Source organism: Miscanthus floridulus, chromosome 4 (assembly GCF_019320115.1).
Source record: "Miscanthus floridulus cultivar M001 chromosome 4, ASM1932011v1, whole genome shotgun sequence".
In the NCBI taxonomy this organism is placed as follows: Eukaryota; Viridiplantae; Streptophyta; class Magnoliopsida; order Poales; family Poaceae; genus Miscanthus; species Miscanthus floridulus.
The window spans coordinates 45,231,065-45,257,754 of NC_089583.1; the positions used below are offsets into that span (position 1 = coordinate 45,231,065).

The 26,690-nt window shown below is 44.5% G+C and overlaps 2 pseudogenes; both read left to right on the top strand.

Annotated features, from left to right (window-relative positions):
* The first annotated feature begins 19,407 nt into the window (after window positions 1-19,407).
* On the top strand, window positions 19,408-21,476 carry LOC136548467 (lecithin-cholesterol acyltransferase-like 1; annotated as a pseudogene).
* Window positions 21,477-24,008: 2,532 nt separating this feature from the next.
* On the top strand, window positions 24,009-25,049 carry LOC136551449 (uncharacterized; annotated as a pseudogene).
* The last annotated feature ends 1,641 nt before the right edge of the window (window positions 25,050-26,690 follow it).

Genomic DNA, 26,690 nt, shown 5'->3' on the forward strand with positions numbered 1-26,690 from the left:
AAAAACCGAAATGATTTCCATCGTAGGGGCATGACCACCTTGATTGCCCAATCGATCTCCATTACCATGACCTAACTTAATTGCCTCTGCAAAACACACGTTAGTCATAGTAATCTTGTATTGTCATTAATCACCGAAACCCTACTAGGGGCCTAGATGCTTTTAATCTCCCCCTTTTTGGTGATTGATGACAATACCACCTCGAGTATGTGGAAGAGTTGAGGTTTTTAATATGCTTGGATCATATAAGCTCTTGTCAATAAGAACAAAAAGGTTAGGCAAGCTTATATGAACCAAGCCAACATGATGTACTCAAAAGATATGAATTAAGCATGAGTACAAGTAATAAAGCTCATTTGCATCGGAGTAAAACGTGGAAGCAAAGGCAAATGAGCATAACACAAGTGATATGACATATAAATAATTCAAAGTAGAGAGCACACATGTCATATATCACGGTCATGTAGATATCACTATCACATATATATAGTTCAATGCATGAAAGTAAACACACGATGAATGCATAATAGTGTATCACACATAAAAACTCCAAATGTAATATATAAGCTAATAAGATAACTAGGCTCCCCCTAAATATGTCGCTCCCCCTAAATCTATCATACTCGATCCCTCTCCCCCTTTGGCATCAAACACCAAAACCTAAGGGTCGGTCGGCGGGGCTACAGCGGACGAGCCGGGCGCTGAAGTACGAGGAGCAAGCTGGAACTAGTTGGCATCATCATCTGATCTAGAGCTCTGAGCAGTCTAACCCTCTGTAGCTATAATCGGTGCAGTAGCAGTCTGGGTCGGATCAGGAACTGGAGCTGCTGTAGACTGAGCTGGTAGGACTATAGTAGGCTCTGATGATGCCACTGAGGAAGGAAGTGTCTCTATAGTCTCGGTGACTGGTGCAACAGTAGAAGGACCTGGGACATGTAGATATGGAGGAGTAGGCATCCCTGTCAACTCACTAAAGGAAGCACCAAGGCTCCTGGACATGGTGGTCTCTGACACAAGCAGCGAAGACATCCTAGCCGGTGTGAAGCCCGTCTGAAAAGGTGTAAACTACGGGGCTAGTGCTGGCGAAGCAAAGTACTAGGACACCTGCTTTGTAGGAGAAGCAAACGGCACTGGTGGCTATCCCTGACTCTGAAGCCCACTAGGCTGTAATGCTGGAGTTATCGAAGTAGTGGCTGCCTGACCAAGCTAGGGCGAAGGCTGTGGTGGTGGAGCCCCAATAGCTATGACTACATGCTGCATAAATCCAAGAAGCTGCTGCTACATGAGTATCTGCTGCTGATGCGAGCCTGAGTCTGCTGCTGAATAGCTTGCTGCTACTGCTGGAACTCATCCTGCCGAGTCTAGAACTATGCAAACGTAGCAGCTGTCTCCTGAGCCTGGCGTGCCTGGTCCTGCCTCATCCGCTCAAGTATAGCAAGGAGAGCGGGGTCTGTCTACGGGGCAGGTGGTGCTCAGCTGGAACTGTCGGCCTCATGATCATGTCGCTGTGGAGGCATCCGAGGAACGGGCTGGTAGTCATCATCAGAACTATCACTGGGGTCGCTCATGACTACACCCTCCTACTGAGCAAGCTCCTCCTCCTCAGTAGCTGCAATGCCCCTGATAATATCATCCTGCTGGGCTATAGACTCTAGCACCTTAGGATGTCGACGCGGCTAACTGGGTGTTGTAGGTGTACTGTGCCTGATCATCTATGTCATGTTATAGGCAGGAAACTCTGTGGTGGCACCACTGTACTCAGCAAGCATCTCTGGTGGCCTCACTGTGATAGCCCTGTGGATAAGCCATGTGATCCAATGAGCATAAGGTAGCTGCCTATGTCCTCTAAAGCCCTTAGCTATAGTGTCCTCCATCTCTGACAGAATAGGATCCCAAATATCAAAGACTGTCTGCTGCATCAGAGAGTTGATTAGCCACAACTGTATACATGTCAAGCCCTCTCTGTATCCCATCCTGGGAAGCAGTGTCCTCCTCATAACAGCCTCAAGTATGCGAGCAGTGGGATTTAGGTCACTAGGGTTCCTACGTGATCCCTCACCGAAAGGCTCGGTGAAGCAGTGGCGAACCAAGTCAGTAGGGGGCACATTACCACCATGAGGATGTCTAGGGGTGTTGTATGGCCATAGCACACCTCATGAAGTCTGACTGGCTGCTCCTGAAGTCTTAGTATCTCCCTAACTCTCTGGCTTGTCACGCGGTAGTCTCTTCCTCCGAATGCGAAGTGAATATATCAATGTTGCGGGTCAATCCAGAGGGAAGCATAGAACTGCCGAACCCAAGATGGAACATATAGTCTGGTCCATCCAATCAAACCTGATAGCCCCGGTAGATATGTGAGGTAGGGGCAAATGTGCTCTCTAGCTGCTGCAACTATAGAGTCAATGTGGCACACCCTCTAAGATCTAAAAACTACCCCACTGTTTAGATAGGCATTGTAGAAGTCCTCTTGCAGAGTGTAGAAGCCCTCGGAAGCTCTCTCATCCCTCCTCGGTGGAAACCATACCTCAAAATCAACAAATCTCAGCTGCTGAACCTGCTTGGTCGTGGCGGCCCTCAAGTCAAGATGGGTCACTGGAGGCGGACCCTATGGTTTGGGCGGTGGACGAGAACCCCTCTGCTGTGTGTCAGCCCTCGGCGTGACTGGGGCACGAGTACGACTAGAGCGGCGAAGCTGTGGCTGAGGTGCCTGCTTTGTCTCCTCGGCCTACTGGCCCTCTTGAGTCTGCTCTGTCGGCTCTGCTGGTGGGGGCTACTGCTGTGGCTCCTGCTGTGACCCCCCCTGAGGCTGAGGCTCCACAATGGGAAGATGTCGTCCTTGCATCATGACAGTCCTAGGTGAACCACCATGAAGACGCTCAATACGCTCAAGTCTACCATGTGCTTCTGTTGACAGATGATCTATAATAACAACTCCACTATAAGCGCCTCCTCTCTCGGCACGCTCTATGGCCTTTGCAACTGCGGCAGCCCTCGCTGTATCTACATCTGGATACTTGTGCTTCCTGACTACCAGCTTCTTAGTCGCCTTGCCTTTAGGGTCTATAGGCTGGCAAGGTGGGGGCCTCCGATCCTCATCACCGGGACCACCTCCGACATTCTTCGTCCGAGCCATCTGATGGATCAAAGAAGAATCAACTGCCTCTATCGAAGATCAACTGCCGCTGACACTTTCAAGGCTTAGCCTCGATCCTTACTCACGAGCTTGGCCCTGAGTTAACTGACAACTACCACATGATCTCAACGGCACCGACTCGCTGCACAATGGAATAGATAGGATATACAATAAATACAATATACCTAATAGATGCGAAACCCTAGGAAGCAAGCAATTTAGGTACGAAATTGAAATGTGGGCATGCTACCTAATGAACCGGTGATCCGAAAAGGAGAGAAGCAATCTGCGGGAAACCACCGACACGGCTAGGGTTAGGGTTCTGACTTGACGAAGAACGGCGACGCAAAGTGATGAGTCGACGGCGAGGATTTTTAGTGGAGGAACTGGTGAGGATGCAAGGCACTGTAGAGGCTTGCTCGGCGGTGGAACTGTAGTGGGTCACTGGCGCGGTGGTGCTTGGTAGGGCACGGGCATGGAGGAGGAGCACCTGGCACGGGTGAGCTATGGCGTCTCGCAGGCAATAGGGAGGTGGCAGTGGCGTGAGGGCAAGCAGCGGCGTGTGCGCGAGCTAGCACGGTGGCTGTGGTGGCATGTAGGCAAGCAGATCCGGCGACCTAGGTGTGGCTGTGGCGGCGGCATGGAACAGCGATGGCTGAGGTGGCGACTTGCGGCTGCTGGAGCACGGGAGGGCTCATGGTGCGACGGCGTGGAGCTAGGGCAGGTGCGGTGGAGCTTCGGTGGCGAATACGGTGGGCAGATTAGGTCAAAGCCTCAACGAAGATTGGCTTATAAGGTGGCCCCCCATGAGATAAAGAAGGAAACCAAAAAAGAGTTCTGAAGCCGCATGAAAACTACTGACCGGACGCTACCACTCAGCGTCCGGTCGATTCCAGAGGTCCAAATCCTCTGGAATCATGACCAGACACGTCCGATGGACACCGACCGGACGCAGCCAGAGTCCGGTCACCTTGCCTTGATGTCTTCATCATCGATCGGATGCTGAAGCACCTTCTGACCGGACGCTAGAAAAACACGGTTTCAACGTCTGGTCACTCCTTTGGCAGCCAGTTCACCTCCTGTGAACTGACCGGACGCTAGACATCAGAGTCCGGTGCAGTGTCCGGTCACTCCTTCTTCAGCAAATCTTCAAATACCTTCGCGCTGCCTGTTCCCAATCAAGTCCTAACTCCAATAAGATCCAAATAAACACCAATTGGGACTGATGTGAGTGACCTCTCTCAAACCCTCAAGTTTTTTAAAATATTTTGCCTTAGGCTATAATTCTTTTTAAGAAAGTAGGCAATAAAAGGGCAATTTGAAGACAAACGACAAACAACAATCATGCATATACAATGCAATACTTGAAAGTAAATCTAGTTGCTTGTCAAGTTTGATCCAAGGTTAAGCTTCTTCACACGCTTTTCGGCGGTTATCTTAACCATGTTAGACAATCCCTATATGCATTATAAAGCATTAAACATGTTGTATATTACAATGCAATGCAAGGGACAACACAAACTCAATTTTTAGTGAAGTTACTAAAATCAAGCACATTTAGTTCATTATGCAATCTACAAAATGTTGCCTCATCTAGCGGTTTAGTAAAGATATCTGCCAATTGATCCTCAGTCCTTACACCTTCTAGTGATATATCATTTTTAGCAACATGATCTCTAAGAAAGTGATGGCGGATATCTATGTGCTTGGTGCGAGAGTATTGAACCGGATTATTTGCAAGTTTTACCGCACTTTCATTGTTGCACAAAAGAGGTACTTTCTCTAGAACTACACCATAGTCTAGCAAAGTTTGTTTCATGTAAAGTATTTGTGCACAATAAGCACCTACGGCAATGTATTCAGCTTCGGTGGTGGACAAAGCCATACTATTTTGTTTTTTGGAGGACCAAGACACAAGTAATCTACCAAGCAAATGGCACCCTCCGGATGTGCTTTTTCTATCAACTTTGCAACCGGCATAATCCGAATCAGAATAGCCAATTAATTCAAATCTAACTCCTTTGGGATACCAAAGGCCAATGCTTGGTGTGTGCTTAAGGTACATAAGGATTCTTTTTATGGCAATTAAATGAGTTTCCTTAGGATTAACTTGAAATCTAGCACACATACACACACTAAACATGATGTCAGGCCTAGATGCGGTCAAATACAATAAGCTACCAATCATAGAGCGGTAGAGAGTTTGATCAACCAGGTTACCTCCCTCATCTAGGTCGAGATGTCCATTGGTTGGCATTGGAGTCTTGATTGGCTTATATTCATCCATCTTGAATCTTTTGAGAAGATCATTAGTATATTTCTCTTGAGAGATAAAAATCCCTTCTCTCATTTACTTGACTTGAAAACCAAGAAAGAATGTAAGCTCTCCAATCATTGACATCTCGAACTCCTTTGACATCAATTCACCAAATTCTTTGCATGAATCTTCATTTGATGATCCAAAGATAATATCATCAACATACACTTGACAAATGAAGATATGCTCATCAAGCTTCTTGGTGAATAGTGTGGTGTTGACCTTCCCAATGATGAAGCCCTTCTCAATGAGGAAGTCCCGAAGGCGCTCATACCAAGCTCTTGGGGCTTGCTTAAGCCCATATAGTGCCTTGAACAACCTATAAACATGATTAGGATACCAAGGGTCTTCAAACCCGGGAGATTGATCAACATAGACTAGTTCATTTATAAAGCCATTTAAAATGCATTTTTCACATCCATTTGATAAAGTTTTATTTCATGATGTGATGCATATGCAAGGAGGATACAGATGGCTTCTAATCTTGCAACCGGTGCAAAGATCTCTTCAAAATCCAAATCTTCAACTTGAGAGAACCTCTTTGCAACTAGTCTTGCGTTGTTCCTCACAACAACACCTTGATCATCTTGCTTGTTTCGGAACACCCACTTTGTTCCAATGACTCTTGCACCTTTTGACCGCTCTTCAAGAGTCCAAACTTCATTGCGAGTGAAGTTGTTCAACTCTTCATGCATGGCATTTATTCAATCTAGATGTTGAAGAGCTTCTTCTACCTTAGTAGGCTCAAAGCAAGAGACAAAAGAGTGATGAGCAATAAATGATGCAAGTTTTTGAGATCGAGTCATTACACCCTTTGATGGACTCCCTATGATGAGATCTTGTGGATAATCTTGAAGTAGGGGTATATTTCTTCTATTGACCACTTGAGGGGGAGGTTGTGGAGCATCAACATCTTGTGCTTGTACCACCATTTGTTCATGGGAGACATGAGTATCTCCATTTTCTACTCTCCTATCTTTTTCATCATCTTGTGGCACACTTGATGAAGAAGGTGGATCAATCACTTGTACATCATCTTCATCATCTTTAGGCTTGATGTCTCCAACTGGAATGTTCTTTATAGCCTCCCTCAATGGTTCATCACCTACATCATCAAGATTCTCATGTGCTCCTTGGGAGCCATTAGATTCATCAAATTCCACATCATATGTTTCTTCAACCAAGCCGGTGGCATGATTAAATACTCTATTTGCTTTGGACTTTGATGAGTAACCAACAAGAAAACCAATATCACAACGTCTTTGAAACTTCCCTAGGTGTTGCCTCTTCTTGTAGATGTAGCATTTGCAACCAAACACCCTAAAGAAGAAGACGTCCGGCTTCTTCCCATTGAGCAACTCATAAGGTGTCTTGCTAAGGAACTTTTGAAGGAATAGGCGGTTGGATGCATAGCATGCGGTGTTGATTGCTTCCGCCCATAGAGCTTCGGGGGTGTTATACTCATCAAGCATTGTTCTAGCAAGAGTGATCAATGTCCGGTTCTTCCTCTCAACTACACCATTTTGTTGAGGAGTATATGTTGTGGAGACTTCATGTTTGATTCCAACTTCATCACAATAAGCTTCTATGTTTGTCTTGTCAAACTCTTTCCCATTGTCACTTCTTATCTTCTTGAGCTTCACTTTAAATTCATTTTGTGCTCTCTTGGCAAACTTTTTGAAACAAGATGTAACTTCGGATTTGTCATGATGGAAGAATACCCATGTATATCTTGAATAATCATCAACAATTACAAGACAATAAAGATTTCCTCCTAAACTCTTGTATGTTGTTGGTTCAAATAAATCCATGTGAAGAAGTTCTAGCACTCTTGCGGTTGACATGAAAGATTTTGTTGGATGGGTATTCGCAACTTGCTTACCGACTTGACATGCACTACAAAGCTTGTCCTTCTCAAACTTCACATCCTTCAACCCTCTCACCAAATCATTCTTCATAAGCTTCTTGAGTGAGCTCATCCCAATATGAGCAAGTCTTCTATGCCATAGCCACCCAAGTGTTGTTTTAGTGAATAGGCATGTCTTTAAGTTTGCATCTTCGGAGGTGAAGTCCACTAGATATAGATTGTTGTATCTAAATCCTTTGAATATCACATGATCATCATCCTTCTTGGATACAACAACCTCCTTCTCGGTAAACAAGCATTGGAAGCCAGGATCACACAATTATCCAACGGATAGCAAGTTGAAACTCAATGAAGCAACATATAGCACATTGGAGATGGAATGATCATTTGATATTACCACTTTGCCCAATCCTTTGACTTTGCCCTTTGAGTCATCTCCAAATGTGATTCTTTCTTGCCCATCTACTTCTTCATAAAGTGAGGTAAACTTATGAGGATCATCGGTCATATGTTGTGTGCAACCACTATCAATAACCCAATGACTTCCACCGGTCTTGTAGTTCTCCTACACACAAGAGATCAAGCTTTAGGAACCCAAACTTATTGAGGGCCCTTCACCTTCTCAACAAGTGACTTTGCCACCCAAATTTTCTTAGGCCTATTCTTGTTGTGAGGACATAAGAACATCACTTTCATCTTTCTACTAGAATCCTTCCTAAGCATGTAGTGAGCATTGAAGGCAAAGGGTCTAGCATGCTTGGACAAGGGTTGTGGTGGTGGAGTTTGGCACTCATGAGCAAAGTGGCCTTCTTGTCCACACTTAAAGCATCTCTTTGGCTTTAGCTTTGATTGTTGTTATTGAGCTTGAGCCTTCTTCTCTTTGTTTGCCATGTACCCAATGCCACTTCTATCCATCTTCATGATAGTGTTCATTAGGAGCTCACTTTGAAAATATTTGCCTCTAGTGAACTTGCTCAATCCAATCTTGAGATGCTCTTTTTCCAACTTGAGCTTCTTGTTCTCTTCCTTGAGTGCATCACTACTTTTATCTTCCTTGAGTGCAACCTTGTTTCTTTCTTCCTTGAGTTTCTTGTTTTCTTCTTTTAGCTTTTCATTCTCAAGAATCAAGTTGCCATCATGATCAAGAGTTTCTAGCATAATGGTGTTGTGGATTTTGAACTCTTCAAACTCTTTCTTTAGCTTTTCATTGTCATGATTGAGCTTGACATACTCATCATAGTCATTGCACTCAACCACTTGCTTGCCTTTGCCACTAGATCCTTGCTCAATGCTCTCATCAATAAGATCATCACATGATGTAGCTATATCAATCTTAACAACATCATTAGTGGCATCATGTGGCTCATTGGGTAAAAATTCTTGAGCAATAACAAGGGTATCATGATTAACCTTAAGAGTGGTATATTCATCCTTTAGCTTGTTATGGCTAGTGATGAGCTCTTTGTGCACCCACTCAAGTTTATCATGTTTATCTTTGAGCTCTTTCTTAGAAGATTTGAGCTCCTTGAGTTTGAATGATATAGCATCATTTGCTTCTCTAAGCTCAACACTAGCCTTTTTAGCTATCTCACATTTAGCTAAAAGAGAATCATTCTTAATCTCAAGCATTTCATTTTTTGCTCTAGTCTTTATAATGATCTTAGTGTATTTCTTTAGTAATTTAGCAAGATCATCATAAGTAGGTGACTCATATTCATCATCGCTATCACTATCACTATCATCATTATGAGCATGATCATCACCACTACTATCATCATCATGTGATACCTTGCGTTCACACTTGGCCATAAGGCATAGGTGTGTAGGGGATGATGGCAGTGGTGGCGGTGAAGATGATGAGTCAATAGCAATGGCGGCCACCTTCTCATTGTCACTTTCATCATCGGATGATCCACTAGATGAATCAATGTCCATGAGCCAATCACCGACGATATAAGCCTTTCCACTCTTCTTCTTCTTGTGGAAGTCCTTCTTCTTGCTATCTCTCTTCTTGTATGGCTTGTTCTTTTTCTTCTCATCTTCATCTTCATTGCTTGAGTCATATTTCTTGCCCTTGTTCTTGTTCTTGAACTTGTCTTTCTTGGGCTTTGTGCATTGATGAGCTAGATGACCAAGTTCTCCACAATTATAGCAATCCATCTCAGAGATTGGCTTCCTTCTAGAGCTTGTGAAGAACTTCTTCTTATTGCCATCAAACTTGATGCCACTCTTGTTGAGCTTCTTTAGCATCTTGGCGGTCTTCTTCACCATGAGAGCAAGACTTTCATCATCAACTTTATCTTCACTTGAGCTCTCATACTCAAGTCTTGCTTTGCCCTTCTCTTGGCTAGCCTTGAATGCTAAATCTTTTTCTTTCTTCTTTGTAGAGGATGAGCCATCTTGAGGTGTGATGTGCATATATATCTCATGAGCATTGATCTTCCTCAAGATTTGTGTCGGTGTAGCGGTGGAAAGATCACCTTGGTGTAGCACAGTCACAATATGCTCATATTTGTCAATGGGGAGGACACTCAAGATCTTTCTTACAACATCAGATAGTTACATTTGAGTAAGTCCAAGTCCATTGACTTCCTCTACAAGAACATTCAAACATGAATACATTTTATTAGCACATTCTTTAGGAAGCATTTCAAAAGAGTTGAGCTTTTTCATGACAAGATGATAGCGTTCCTCACGCTCACTCTTAGTTCCCTCATGGAGCGCACAAACGTCCGACCATAGTGCATGGGCGTCTTTGTGGTTCCTCACACGATTGAACACATCTTTGCAAAGACCTCTAAAGATAGTGTTTCGAGCCTTTGCATTCCACTTCTCATAGTTCACCTCATCGCCTTGTAGGTTAGTAGCATCCTGAGGTTTTGGGAAGCCTTGTGAGGTGGCTCTAAGTATACCAACATCTAGAGCCACAAGATACGCCTCCATGTGAATTTTTCAATAAGGAAAGTCATCTCCCTCAAAGATAGGAGGAGGTCCATCCCTGTGAGACATCTTGCTCTAGGCGGTTAAGCCTAAATACATGAGCACGAGGCTCTGATACCAATTGAAAGGATCAAGATGCCCAAGAGGGGGGGGGGTGAATTGGGCTAATTCTAATTTTCTTTGCAATAATTAAATCCTATGGTTAGCCCAATTAACCCCTTGTGCCTAGAAAGTGTTCCTAATTGTTCTACCGCACAAAAGACTTGCAACCTAAGTTTCAATCCTACTCTAGCATGGCAATTCTAAGAATGTAAAGACATGAAATGAATTGCTCAAAGTAAATGCTCAAGGTAAATGCTTAAAGTAAATAGAGAGGAAAGGAACGCGGCGATGTTTTGCCGAGGTATTAGAGAGTCGCCACTCCCCACTAGTCCTCGTTGGAGCACCGGCGCAACGGTGTAGCTCCCCCTTGATCCGTGCAAGCATCAAGTGCTCTCTACGGGTTGATTCTTCGACACTCCATCGCGGTGAATCACCCACAACCGCTCACAACTTGAGTTGGGTCACCCACAAGCTCCACCGAGTGATCACCAAACTCCCAATCACCACCAAACCATCTAGGTGATGGTGATCACCAAGAGTAACAAGCATGAACTCTCACTTGACCACGACAAGCCTAATGAGAAGGTGGATGCACACTTTGCTACTCTTGATCTTCACTAATGAGGGCTCTCTTTGGGATTCTCAAATCTCAATCACCTTACTAGGACCTTGCTCTTCTTAGCACTCTCTAAGGTGTTTCTCAGCTGTTGGAATGAGCAAAAGTACCCCCACACACGAGTGGAGGTGGTATTTATAACACCAACTGAAAAACGAACCGTTATGTGCCTCTGCGGGGTGACTGAACGCTCCAGTCATGTTGACCAGACGCTCCGGTTAGTATACCCCGAACTCTAGAGTTAACAGTGTGACTGGACGCTGCCAGCGAGCGTCCGGTCAGCACTGACCAGACGCGTCCGGTCATAATTTTCCCTCTCTGGAACCTTACTAGAAATGACCGGACGCTGCCTCTCAGCATCCAGTCACTTGACCTTCCAGCGTCCGGTCACATCGAACAATTTTACCTCAGTCAAATGAACTGACCGGACTCTGCGCCAGCGTTCGGTCACACTGAAGCCAGCGTTCGGTCAGTATTTGACCCTCCATTCACTTCCAACTCTTGATCATACGTGAATGAAGTTTGCTCCATTGGATCTTAGGCATATGTAGGAGCTACCTAGCGCTAGTTTTAACAAGTGCACACCACACCTAACTCACTAGACTCACCTAGGTCAAGCTACCCATCCATACCCCCCTTAATAGTACGGCCAAAGGAAAAACAAAGTCCTAAACTACTCTAAGTGTCTCTTCAACCCCAATCGACACTTAGAACTAGTCCATCCATAACCTTGTCGTCCATCCTTTGAAAACCAAAATAATTTCCATCATAGGGGCATGACCACCTTGATTGCCCAATCGATCTCCATTACCATGACCTAACTTAATTGCCTCTACAAAACACACGTTAGTCATAGTAATCTTGTATTTTCATTAATCACCGAAACCCTACTAGGGGCCTAGATGCTTTCACCGCCGTGTTGAGAAAGGAGCCAATCAATCACAAGAATGAATAACAATGAAAACTAATCATCTCGGAATTAAATGATGATACAATGATTTTTTACCAAGGTTCACTTGCCTGCCAGAAGGCTAGTCCTCGTTGTGGCGATTCACTCACTTGGAGGTTCATGAGCTAATTAGCATCACACGCCAAACCCTCAATAGGGTGCTGCACAACCAACACAAGATGAGGATCACACAAGCCACGAGCAATCCACTAGAGTACCTTTTGGCTCTTCGCCGGGGAAAGGTCAAGAACCCCTCACAATCACCACGATCGGAGCCGGAGACAATCACCGCTCTTCGCTCGATGATCCTCGCTGCTCCAAGCCATCTAGGTGGCAGCAACCACTAAGAGTAACAAGTGAATCCCGCAGCGAAACACGAACACCAAGTGCCTCTAGATGCAAACACTCAAGCAATGTACTTGGATTCTCTCCTAGTCTCACAAAGATGATGAATCAATGATGGAGATCAGTGGGAGGGCTTTGGCTAAGCTCACAAGGTTGCTATGTCAATGCAAATGGCCAAGAGAGTGAGCTTAAGCTGGCTATGGGGCTTAAATAGAAGCCCCCACGAAATAGAGTTGTTGTACCCCTTCATTGGGCACAACACGGGGTGACCGCATGCTCTGGTCATATTGATCGAACGCTGGACCTCAGTGTCCGGTCACGCGATGCGTGCCACATGTCCTCTCTCTTCAAATGATGAGCGCCCGATCTCAACGGTCAAGTGACGACCAGATGCTGCAGCTCAAAGTGACCAGACACTGAACCCCAACATCTGGTCGTTTCTAGTAAGCATCCAGAGATGACTTTTTACGACCGGACGTGTCCGGTCATGCTTGACCGGACTCACCCAATGTCCGGTCACACGGCGACTCCCCTGTGCATGACCATGTCAGTGTGACCGGACGCAGCCAGCCAACGTCCGGTCATTTTAGAGTCAGCGTCTGGTCGACGACCGACGCTACGCTTCTTCTGCTGCTACTGACCGGACGCGTCGGTCCTTCAGAGACCAGTGTCTGGTCACTTACAGTGACCTTCGTATTTTCTATCTAGGGTGCCGGTGAAGTTCCTAACACTAGCTCAAATGTGCCAACCACCAAGTGTATCACCTTGTACACATGTGTTAGCATATTTTCACAAACATTTTCAAGGGTGTTAGCACTCCACTAGATCCTAAATGCATTTTCAATGAGTTAGAGCATCTAGTGGCACTTTGATAACCGTATTCTGATACGAGTTTCACCCCTCTTAATAGTATGGCTATCGAACCTAAATGTGATCACACTCTCTAAGTGTCTTGATCACCAAAACAAAATAGCTCCTACCATTTATACCTTTGCCTTGAGCCTTTTGTTTTTCTCTTTCTTCTTTTCAAGTCCAAGCACTTGATCATCACCATGGCATCACCATCATCATGTTATGATCTTCATTTGCTTCACCACTTGGCATGTGCTACCTATCTCATGATCACTTGATAAACCAGGTTAGCACTTAGGGTTTCATCAATTTACCAAAACCAAACTAGAGCTATCACTTGATAGCTCGCACAATGCGTAGGACATGTTGCTATAGTGTAACACCCTAAATATTGCTACTTTAGAAATGTAGATAAATTGATTTAATTTTGAATTTTTGTGCTCGTGAAATATAAGAAAAAGATTAGTTTTCATTATATTAAAATTCATCATAAGAAGTAGCAACATGGTTGTGCATACATGCCGGTGCATTTTACTTATTTGGTTGAGTGGTTTGAATCAAGATTCAAAATGGTTTGAATTACTTTTGGAAATAAATTTGAAAATGGCTTTGAAGTAAAAGAAAAGAAATTTTGAAAATAAATGAGTTTTAAAAGTTGCAAAATTTATTTTTGAAAACCTACCAGAAGTTCTTATCCTATTTTGAATTGAAAATATATTCAAAACAATGTTTGAATTTGAGTTGGATCATATTTGAATTTGGATTGAAAAAGGAAAATAGAAAAGGTTTGGAAATGGAAAAAAAATTATTTCTACCGTAATCTGGCCCGAAGGCCTGCTCCTCTCCCTCATTTCCTCGCAACCCAGCAGCGCCAGTGCCCCGCGGCCTGTTTCCTCTCTTCTCTTTCTCCTTCGTGGGCCGGCCTAGTTAAGCCCGCGCCGCGCGTCTCCTCCCCTCTCTCGGTCGCTAACATTCTAGGCCCACATGTCAGGCATTTCTCCTACCTCGAGTCGTCGTCGCGCCAGACTCTGTCACCGCCAGGACTCCATCGCCGCCCTGTCTTCGCCGCCTTGCCGTGCAGTCCACGCCTCTCCGTCCATATAAAAGACTAGCGTCATGTCCGCCGCCTCCACCCCAAGCCTCGGAGCAAGCTCCTATCTCGCTGAGTCACCACGCTGAGCCGCAACCCTAGCCACCGATGAGCCGCTCACCCCACCGATCACCTCCTCGCCTCTGTCCACTCCGCGCCTCGGTAAGCTGCCTAGTTGAGTTCGACAACTCCCTCTCTTTCTTCCTATGTTGTCCCTAGGTGTATCCTGGCCTCTAAGGCCGAATTCGAGTTGCGCCGGCGAGCTTCTCGTCGCCGACCATGGCACCGCTGCCAAGTTCACCGCCGGCCACATCGGTCCGCTCTCTCTCTCTCTGATCTATTCCTGGTAGTCTGAATCTAGACCAACGATCGAGATTAGATTGCGTTAATTCGTACCCCTTCGGTCCATGACACAGAGGTGGACTTGGTCCACTTTCCCATGTCAGTCGATCCACGGCCGGCTCACCACCCCGGTCCCCTCCTGTATTGCCACATGGCGCCCACGTGGAGAACGACTCAGTCAACCCCGTCGGCGCCAGCACTTTTGCGAAAAAGCCCCTGAATTTCCTTGGAATCAACCTACAGTCCACCCTCTATTGAAAATAATTCAACATATGCCCCTAGATTTTCTGTTTCAGCCCCTGCAGTTTTCTAAAAACGACGCCCGGTCCACAGGACTGTTTTAATTCAGTTTTTCATATGAAATTGATTTCCAAATATTTACAAAAATGCCATTGGTCTTATTTCATGCGTAGTTTCTCTGTTTTAACTCTGATTTGACTCGTTCAACTTGTGTTAGGTTCGTAATTTCATAATCTACATGTTCTTACTACCGTTAGATATGTTTTCAACTTATAAAATTTGAAGTTAGATTTAATCGAATATTTTATTAAAGGAAATCTTGTTTAATTTATATCTTCTATATTTTAGCTCTGATTTGACCTGTTCAAGTTGCGCTAGATTCATTACAATGAGATCTACGCGTTAGTAACAATGTTTATCATGTCACTATTTCTAAAATTTTATGGTTTAAACTCTGATTTGGATAATAATTATGCAACTAGATTTTATAAATAAAATATGATTTGTTTTACTTTAATTTTATAATTCAACTCTAAATTTGACTTAATTTAATTTATATAAGCTTTTATATAGTTAGAACATGTGAAGCTTATAGTTTTATATTTTCTCTTATGAGTAGATCTTTCAGTAGCGGTTTCTTTCAAACTGTAGCTTCGATTAGCGTGCCTCTCATGACTGTGTGTTTGTAACGATGCGTAGAATTATGTTTCAAACTCTTTTACTTATTTTTCTATGATTGGTGTATTGTTCTAATGTAGATGTAATTTTATGCTATGCATGTATGTGTATGGATGTTTGTGTGGTGTTCTACGAATGCGTCTAGTCGGTGAGATATACATGGTGATCAAGAAGAAGGACGTTGAAGATTAAAGCTTACCGAAGGATCAGTGTTTTAAGGCAAGTATAGCATGTGATCATCCTTGTTTCCTATCAACTTTAATACATTTAATTCATATTACATGTGTCACCTTGATAGAGATTCCCTAGAATTGAACTTATACCTTGTCTCCTATGGGATATGCATTGGGTAGTGTTTACACCAAAATTTGGGAGAAGAATATGGGAACTCAAAGGCTTCCAAGATTGTGTCAATCAAGGAATCGATTGCATAAGGATCGATATAAGCTGATTCAGACATGACACTGGAATTGGCTCTCTTGAATGACGTCGGCAGATAACGATGATGAACTACGGTTGGCGTCGAGGAACTACATATCGGACTCTACAAAAAGGAAAAGATTAGGGTCTAAGTTATCTTAAGATAGGAATGTTTTCCTCTATACCAAAGATTGTAATAAGTCGTACTCGAGTAGGATTCATGTTTAGGCTCTGGGTATAAATATTGGACCTCGGCTATTGTAAAGGACACACAATCAATCAAATACAAGTTACTTATTTTTTTGGCTCCGGCCATCCCTTAGGAGTAGGAGTAGAGTAGATCTCGGTGAGTTCTTTAGCGAGCAGGGCTGCATCGGTCCGACCAACTTTCAGCTTGTCTATAAGTACCGTCATGGCTTTTACTTTTGTTCGTTTGGCTGCATTGATCTGGTCGACCTCCACTGCGACTCTAGTATAAGCTAGTTATTGACTCGTGTCTAGTTCAAGTACGGCTGCATCGATCCGATTGACCTTCACTGCTCGAACTAGATTAAGGTCAAGTTATCGGCTCTACTTAAGAGTGGCGTTCTTTGGGTAGATTAATTAAGTTACCGATCTTGCTGATGTTTTTATCGTCATTAGTTTACAGCAACATCAATTCGCTCGGTCGAGATCGAATTAGATCGGCCTTATATCTTTTCAGTTTGTCGTTCGCTTTACTACAACACGATGTTTCTTACTCTGAGTGACGGATTATGCTTCATCGGTTGTTTTTACTTCGATCTTAATCATGCATAGTACGCGGTTAAGACATGAATAATCTTGAAGAAGTTTGCTAGCTAGTTGAATCTAGTTTATAGTTCACCATTTTGGTTGTAACGATCCGGTCGATCCCCACTAATGGCACTGTAGATTGGAGGATGCTAGTTAGTAGATTTGTTCCTGGTTAGGCGTGACCTTAGCTGTTTGCTATGCCTACATCGGTTAAATAGCTGATTGCATGTGCGTTAACGCCTACAGTGTGCATCCATGATTCTGTTAAGCGTGAATAGATCCATATACTTTAAGAATTTGATTCGTTGTCTTTTTCATGGCTGCGTCGATCCGGTTGAAACCCACTATTAGAGATAACGGGTTGAGTCTAAGGAGTCCATAGGCTTGTCAATGTGAAATAATCGATTGTTCACACGCTGTAGTCCTTTTCACCTGAATCGGCTATTTTAGCCGATTCATCCGAGCCTTCACGTATAATATGTCTTTCGGAAAGCCTATCGAAGTACGGATGTTTTTGTGGATTCTTTGGTTTTAGTTTGTTACTATCATCATAGCTGCCATTGATCCGGTCGAACCTCACTGTTGGTGGTAACAGATTAGATTCAGAACGTTTGTAGATCCATTCATGTCAGGTAGTCGATTCATTCGTGTGCTATATCTTTTTCTGATTAGATTCATCGGCTCAATGTTTTACACTTGATAATATCTATCTAGTTGATGATCTTATTTACATATATGTGTACTGTACTTGTCAACTTAAAATCAATCATTACTTATGAGCTTTACAGTCCGTAACAGCCGATTTCTATGCGGATCGGCTATTTAGTCACTTTTCCTGAATCGCTGCTCCCGAAGCGGCATACTTGGAACTGTCTGGGCACAGAACGGCGTGTTCTACCTTAAATTACTGATAAACTTTCTCTCCTTATCAATTGTAGGGTTAAATTGACTGGCACATCTTGGGAAGAGTACACAGGATCGATCTTCCCTGCGTTGAAGCTAGGCGGATCTCCAGCTCTATCGAGTAGACCCTTCTGACTTGCTCGTGTGCCCGGCACGATTGACACGTTTTCATGCTGATAGGTAGTATGATGCTAGTGCTCAATTAAAGACCATGATCTTGTAACTTAACTAATAGTATATGTAATAAACACTAAAAGATGCTTTTTAGCAACATGAAACCAGGGGGCTAGAGCATTGGGCTGTTTTTATGATGCTCTAGATTTTTCTCCCTAAGGACTTATCTGTAAGTGATCATCCGGGACTTACAGTACAGCTGTGAGGACTACATGGCTCTGGGTTTAGCTCAGTATAAGGACATTTTCTAGCTTGTTTGAGGTTATCTTTATTGGCATAAGAATGACTTGCCGAATTAGGTTTAGGACAACCTCTGTCCCCTTATGTATAGGCTACGTGTCATTGTGCCATCGGGAAGGGGGTTCCTATATCTGTTTGCCGAGTGAATCTAATGGATATAACTTGTTAGATGAACCTTTGAAAGACTTCATAGTGAACCCTGCCGACCTTCCTTGGAAGTGGGTCAAGAGATTAGTTATCTCAGGCGAAAAGGTAAATCATGACTCACAGTGAAACTGTACAACCTCTGCAGAGTGTAAAACTGGTATATCAGTCGTGCTCACGGTCACGAGCGGCCTTGGAACCCTTATAGAATAAATGACAAACACTGATGATACTGATGATAAAGTTGCTCACTAATGATTATTGTTTATGCTATTCATTATTCATGTTTACCTTATCATGTGTTTGTGTGGGCTTGTGAATAAACTTGTTGTCACCCTATTGCTAAAATCATGCCTCATTAAAAGCTAATCACAGTAAATCAGTGTCGGCCTTTTGAGCCTCATGAACCCCATGTTATATTTGTTGAGTACGATATGTACTTACGCTTGTTTTATTTTTCATATATTTGAAAAAAAAATCCCGGATGTGTACCAGATTGCTAGAGTTTGGAGGAATTTGGCTTGTGATCAACCAGTCAGTTGACCCTGTGGATTAGAGTCTTCACCCGAAGATCAGAGTTGTCTTTCCGCTGTTTGTTGTCTAAGGTTATATCCTTTATACTAAATACGTTATATATTGAGCATTGTCTTTTGATATTACTTTTATTTGTAGCTATGTGTGATATTTGACTTTCTGGGCTCACATATAATGCGTATCTGATTTTGTTTTTAAAACGAGGTGGTACGAGACCAGCATGGAGCTATCGGCCGGTAGCACGCTAGGAGGTAGCATGGCGACGGCATCCTCTTGGGCAACGTGACGCAATGCTAGTTCGAGCCGTGGAACGGCGAGGAGGTCACGCCCACCGGCCTTGGCCCCGTGCGGAGCTTCGTCCTCCCCGTTGGGGCAGATCAGGCCCCCAGCGGCTGCGACTGGCCGAGGAGAGTGGCACAGGGGGACGCCGAAGCTCGTTGCACGTGGCCAGAGGAGTTGCGCCTGGCGAAGGTCACTCCTGGGGAGAACCAGATGCCGGGTAGTTGACGAAGACGCTGATGTGGTCGTCGCTGGAGGCCATGCACGCGAGGACGACGCAGACTGCTTGTACAAGACGGCCGGCTCGCGGCCAGCAGCTCCCGTCGCGCCGGCTCCACGGCGGCTGCGGTGGTCGGCGGCAGCGGCGGTGCTGCGAGGCAGGCCGAGTTGCGCGCGCGGCGGGATGGTGCGTCAGGGCGCGTGCCCGTGGTTCAGCTTGCGACTAGCAGCACCAGTCGTGCCGGCCCCATGGCGGCCGCAGTGATTGGCGGCGGCGCCAGCGCCGCGAGGCCCACTCTAGATACGCGCACCACTGGAGCTAGAGAGGCCGCAGGCGTCAGATCCACGGTGGGGGTCGCCGGATTTGGCCCCTGGACTGGAGGCTTGGAGCTCGTCGCCGGCCAGCCGGCCACCATGGAAGCAGGAAGCAATTTGGAGATGGGAAGAGGGTCAGGGAGGATGGAACATGCGGGGGAAGCAATGGTTTTATGACAATTCTTCAAAACTAAGCTTCATGATGTTCTTGGTACTAAACTCTTTGGGTTTCGCAATTTTGTTGTAGGTGACTAGGTGTGTTGAAAGCTACACTCAGCCATATATAGTTGAGTTTTTTTCTTTCTAAAATAACCATTATCCTGAATTTTAATTTTGGGCAGCCTCAAAATTTGAAAAGATGCATAGCCGAATCCAAAAAAAAAAGGAAGACAGGGTTGTACGGGTGACAGATATAGAAATTGAAGCACAACTATTTGAGGACAGAAAAAATCATTAAGGGAGTGTTTGGTTTTGCCTCATAAACTTCAGTCCATTGGATGTTTGAACACATGCATGGAGTATTACATATAGACTATTTATGAACCTAAATACATAGATTAAGACTATTCTGCGAGACATATTTTTTAAGCCTAATTAATCTATTATTTGGCAATGTGGTGCTACAGTAAAAATGTGCTAATAACGGATTAATTAAGCTTAATAAATTTATCTCACGAATTACTGACGGATTCTGTAATTTATTTTTTTATTAGTATCCGAACACCCATACAACACCCATATATAACACCTTCCAAACTTTACTCATCCGATCCAAACACCATCCGATCCGAGTAAACAATGTGACAGAAAACGAAAGGAACAACGACATGAAAGGAACATGGACCAACGGATCACCAAGCAGGTCGCAGTCCGCGTGACGCTCCTCCTCCCCTTCGTGCTGTGTTCCTCCCGGCCCGGGCACCACAAACACCATCTTGGACATCAGTACCACGCGAAGGGACAGACTGAGGCTGCCGCCGACGGAGATCATCAACCGGTGCGATCCTCACCGTCTGTCGCCGCCGGCCTCGCCCCGCCCTCGGCCTCTCAACACCTCGCCATCCCTTCCTATCTATGGACGAATCTCCAACCTCCCACGTGCAACGCGTGCTTTGATAGTTTATTTGTTGATAGTTTAATTTGATGACTGGCCGGCCCACATGAACCTGTAGAAGTAGACAGCCTGTAAAAAACTGAGACTGTACTAGTGTAATTGAGAGCAGAACAAATGATTTACTGTGACTATTATGTGACATAAAACGAAAGGAACAATGACATGAAAGGAACATGGACCATAGCAGACAAGAAACACAAGAAAGCCGTCATCTTGCTTCGGCGGAATGGTCGCCCTGGAGTTCGTCCGCAACACCCCGCTCGCGTGGCGAAATGAGTGCATCGAGCACCTCATCCTGGTCGCGCCGACGCTCTCCACCGGGTTCATGGAGCCAGTGAGCAACTTCGCCTCCGGAACCAACATCCTCTTCGTGCCAACGACGACGCCGCTGTCCGCGAGAGCCATGTGGAGGAGCTTCGAGAGCGTCATCATGAACTTCCCGTCGCCGGTCGTGTTCGGGCGCAGCAGGCCGCTCGTGGTCACCAGGGAGAGGAACTACTCCGCGCACGACATGGAACGTTTCCTCGCCGCCGTCGGCTTCGGCGAGGCCGTCGAGCCATTCCGCATTCCGGAGACGAGCCGTCCCGAAGATGGACAACTTCGTCGCGCCGATGGTGCCCATGACGTACATCAACGGAGTCGGCAACAGGACGCCGCTGCAGCTGGTCTACTGGGACGACGACTTCGATGCGTCACCGGAGGCAGTAGTGTATGGGGATGGAGATGGCAAGATCAATTTAATAAGCGTCTTGGCGTTTGAGAAAGAGATGGGTCGGCAGCCAGAACGGAGGAAGCAGTTCAGATCCATCAAGATCAGTAAGGCCAGCATTCTACGAATGATTTTGCCCTGGACAGAGTCATTCAAGAAATTGTTGAGGTCAAAACGTAGAGTCCTTCATAGATTAAATTCATGCGGGTTTCAGACTTTTAGACAAAGTTTTCATGCCATGCATTCCGAGCTGTGGGGGTCATGGTGATGCGCTTTTTTTATTGCTCCTCCTATCAACTGAATTTTTCTCATGTAGTTACAATGTTATCTAGCTACATTTACACGGTCTTTTTACTATATTTACAAAGACTTCTTCAGTGTAATTTATTAGATAGAGTGATGTAATTCGGTGATAACATAATATCTTAAACAGATATATACCAAAATTTCAAAAAAAAATTACAAAATTTTTCTATAGATTACACCAGAGAAATATGTGTCAAATTATTCACAAAATGTTATCAAATTGTACACAAATTACAAATTTAAAAATGGAAGAAGAACAGAGAACAGAGCTTCGAGCAGCAGCACAAGATATCACTCCGCTCTCCTGAAACCGGACACATCACACATGGTGGCGGCGAACGGGCCAGTGTCTGGGCGGCTGGTATCCGTGTACAGCGAGGTGCAGACGAACCGACTGTTGCACGTGCTTCCCCTCCCCTCCGTCCTCCGCTCCAACTTCTCCGTCGTCGACGGCCCCACCAGCTCCGTCACGGGTAACCCCGGTGAGTGACCGACTGTCCAACGCTGTTGTAACCTCGGATCTCGGGTCTTGCATGTGGTTTTCTACGGATTTCATGGAGCTAAACAAATTTGTGGCTGGCTGTTTCGATCTATCTGTTGCAGATGAGATCGCCAAGCTCTTCCCCAACCTGTTCATGTTAGGTTGATCTTCTCCCGACTCGGTCCAACAACCGAGTCGGGGCCCTGATCCGTGTCCTGATCGGGGGCGCCCAACCAAATCATGGTTGGTGGACCCCCGTCGCACAACGCCATATAAAAAGGAGGTGGGGGATCGGGGCACTTGGTACGAGTTTGACCACAGCCGCCACAATCCCCACCTATAACCCTAACCGATCAAGGGGGCGCTGTGAGTGACGGGAAGCACCACGGCCTTCACCGCCGTCTCTGCATCGCACCCGACATCTACACTGCCACTGGACTCCACTGACCTCACCACCGGCGCGATGGCTAGCAGCTCCGCCAAGCACACCGACAGTCAGCTACCTCTACGTCTCTCTCTCTCTCTCTCTAATTCCTCCCTCTAGTCCACATTCTAGGTTGGATCTAGGACTCTTTATCCCGAATAGAAGCGTACACCCACTAGATCTATACACCTAGATGATCCTAATATTCTAACATTGGTATCAGTCGCCTACACTAGGTGTAGATCTAGCTCTTGGGGTAGAAACTGAGTAGAAATGAAGGAGATGATTCAAATCGGATCGAAACCCTAACCCTAACACTAACCCTAGCACTAACCCACCGATGGGGAACAGATGGACAAGGGGAGGAACCTACCTGGTTTTCTTACCACCATCGACACCACTGCGCGAGGGAAGAATGACTGCGCTGCCGCTTTGCCGGCGCGCGGGAAGACCGGCCAAGCCGTGGGCTTGCCGGTGCCTCTAACACTCCACGTGCGGGTGGAAAGGGCACCGCCGCACAACCCTTCAACGGCGGCGCACTCACCCATGGGTGGACGCGTGCACCGGCGAAGGGGCGCACGGCGGCGCTACCATCTCCTCCGGCTGCCGCGGGTGGTCGTCGCTCCGTCGCGGCGCTGAAGAGATGAGAGGGGACGAAGAATGGAGTTAGGGTTCGGGGAGCGGCGCGGCCACGGGTTTTTGATCGACCGAGAGTTCTAGAGAGTCGTCTGATCGTGACCAACGGTGGGGATCGCTCGGGCCATTTTTTTGGCCCAGGTGGGAAGATGAAATCCTAGCCTAGGCCCAGGTTAGGGCCTAGGACGTGGGAGTGCGGCGCGTGCGGCTGGACGGCGGGCCGTTTCCACCGCTAGCCCGCAACAGCGCGCAGCGTGCGAGTGGGTTTTCGGCCCAAATGCACAGTGACGTCTTTCATTTTGTTTTATTATTTTCAGAAGCAAATTTTGAAGAATTACATTAAGTTTTGATGATTAAATCTCTACTCAAATTGGAACCAACGAGAAAATTTGTTCAGAGAGTAGACAAGTACTGGTAATTGCTTCTGAATAATATTATTGTTAAGATTATTTTTCATGTTTCCGCTGCTATGATTAAGTTAATCCTCTAATTAAATTGGAGGAGTAGGCATTTTTTGTTTAAGTTAAATTATGGTATTGTTATTTTCAGGCCAACGTTGATGATAACAACATTATAAGTTTATTCATGAGTTCTTTTTCTATGCATTAATGTCATTTCTGCCCAACGGTGTTATAGAATTAATGTAGAAGAAAGTTATGTTTATGATATTGCTATTTTCTGACCAAAGTTGATGATAGTAATATTATGAATTTTATATATGAGTTCTATTTCTGTCCAACGGTGATGTAGAATTAGTGTAGAAGAATATTGTATGTTTTAATATTGACCAACGTTAATTTAAGGCATGCAACTATTATGTCAACTGTTTCTTACTTTCTCTGACGTTGTTTTAGGATACAACCCGATGACGTTTATCTCATCTATTCCGTCTCTCAAAGGGATCAATTATAACAAATGGCGAGAGAAGCTTGAGATGGCACTTGCGCTCTCAGATAATGACCTAGCACTTATCTCTCCATGTCCCACTAAGCTTGTGGACCCGGTGAGGGCAGAAAATGAGACCGATGTAGTTTTTGCTACTCGACAGCGTGACCACGCTAAAGTGAGAATGAAGTACGATCTTGATCGTGTGAAGTGGGATAGTTCAAACCGCAAGTGTTTGATGGTGATTAAGGGAACCATTGAGGATCCAATAAGGGGTTCGATCCTATAATGTACCACCGCCACTGAGTATCTCAAGAAGGTGGAGAGTCAGTTTACTGGCTCTTCAAAGACTTATGCAAGCACTCTCATTAAGAAATTAGTTAATGAGAAATACTCCGGTGGAGGGATTAGAGAGCACATATGGAAGATGAGCAACACGACATCTAAGCTCAAGCCAATGGACTTGGGGCTCAAGGATGAGTTCCTAATTCATTTGATTTTTGCTTCTTTGCCTAAAGAGTATGAGACCTTTGTTGTGAACTACAACTTACAGCCAGATAAATGGGACATTGAGAAGCTCATTGCAATATATGTGCAAGAAGAGGAGAGGCTTAAGAGCTCACATGGTGACTCAGCTAACCATGTGAAGAAAAATAAAAAGAAGAACTTTTACAACAAGAAAGACAAACCACAAGAAAACCTCAGTGGGACAATAGCTCCTCCTCTAAATCACAAGGAAAGACCCCTCAGAATGATCACCATCAGAAATCCAATGTTCAAGTGGACAAGAACACCTGCAAATGGTGCAAGAAGACTGGACACTATCAGAAGAATTGTCTAGATTTCTTGAAGCACCTGATGAGGAAAGGTGAGGACATTATTACATTCGTAGATGAGTCCTTGTATTTAAGTTATGCAAAATCTACTTGGTAGATTAATTCAGGTGCAACAATTCATGTGCAAATTCCTTACAGGAATTTCATACGAGGAGGACCCTGCAAAGAGGAGAAAGATACATTAAGGTGACAAATGGAGTCAAAGCTGAAGTAGAAGCCATTGGTGAACTCCCATTAGAATTAAATGATGACTTTATACTTAAGCTTATAGATGTCTTTTATATACCCTCTTTGCGTAGAAACCTAATAAGTGTCTCATGTTTAGACGATGATGGATACGATTGCCATTTTGGTAATGGCCAATGTAAGATTACGTTTAATAATAAGTATGTTGGTCTTGCTTTCTGACAAGACAAGCTTTATTTGGTATCACTTTGTGAGAATGTGAATGTTGTGAGCACTGAGAATGAGAATGCCTCCTCGCCTATGAATGCAAGAAATAAGCGGAAGAGAGTTCATGATGTATCTTTGAAATTATGGCACTGTTGTTTAGGCCATATTTCGAGGGGGACAATAGAACGATTGATTAAGAAATTAATTCTTCTGCCATTAGAATTTTTAGATTTAGAACAATGAATTGATTGCATAAAAGGAAAGTATGTTAAGAAAATAAAGAAAAAATGTCAAAAGAAGCGTAAGAATTTTAGAAATAATTCACACAGATATATGTGGTCCTTTTTCTGTGAAAAGTGTGTATGGTTATGATTCATTTATAATATTCATGGATGATTATTTTGTTATGGCTATATTTATCCAATTAAGGAAAGATTAGAAGTATTGGATAAATTTAAGATATTTAAGGCTAAAGTAAAAAATCAGCACAATTTAAAGATTAAGATAGTAAGATCCGACCGTGTGGGGGAGTACTACAGTCGACATACCCCATATGGCCAAGTTCCTGGACCTTTTGCAAAGTTCTTACAGGAAAATGGCATAGTTGCCCATTACTCTACACCGAATGAGCCTCAGCAAAATGGAGTAGCTAAAAGACGTAACCGTGCCTTAATGGATATAGTGAGAAGTATGATAAATTACTCCATTTTAACAATAAGTTTATGGATGGAGGCGTTAAAAACCGCATTCATATTCTCAATCGAGTACTAAGCAAGTCGGTGCCTAAAACACCATATGAATTGTGGATAGGTACGGTACCCTCACTTAACCACTTACGTGTGTGGGGCTGTCCAGCTGAGGCCAAAGTATTTAACCCAAACATTAGGAAGCTAGACTCTAAGACAGTCAGTTGTCATTTTACTGACTATCTAGATAAGTTAAAAGGTTATCGTTTCTACTGTCCTGACAGACATACGAAGTTTGTAGAAACAAGACACGTTGTGTTCTTGGAGGATGATATGGTCAGAGGGAGCATGGTAGCGCGAGAAATTAAGTTTGAGGAGAAGCGGATATACGTGCCCACTCCAATGGTTCAGGAGCCATTTTTCTCGCTGCCTGTTGCTACTACACCAATATTACAAGACATTGTAGTGACAACAACTGTTGTTAGTTCTCCCGTGGCAACAATAAATGAATGTGAGGACCCTGTCCTTCAGGATCCTATAGAACCCGTTGTCGCACATGAGGAAGAGCAACAACAGCCTCATATAGAACATGTGCCAACTAATGAGGCCCCCAGGAGGCCTCAAAGAGCCAGAAAACCAGCCATTCCTGATGATTACGAAGTCTATAAATGTGAAAATTTTCAAATGGAGGATGATCCCACCTCATTTTAAGAAGCCATGAGAAACGCTCACTCATCAAAGTGGCTT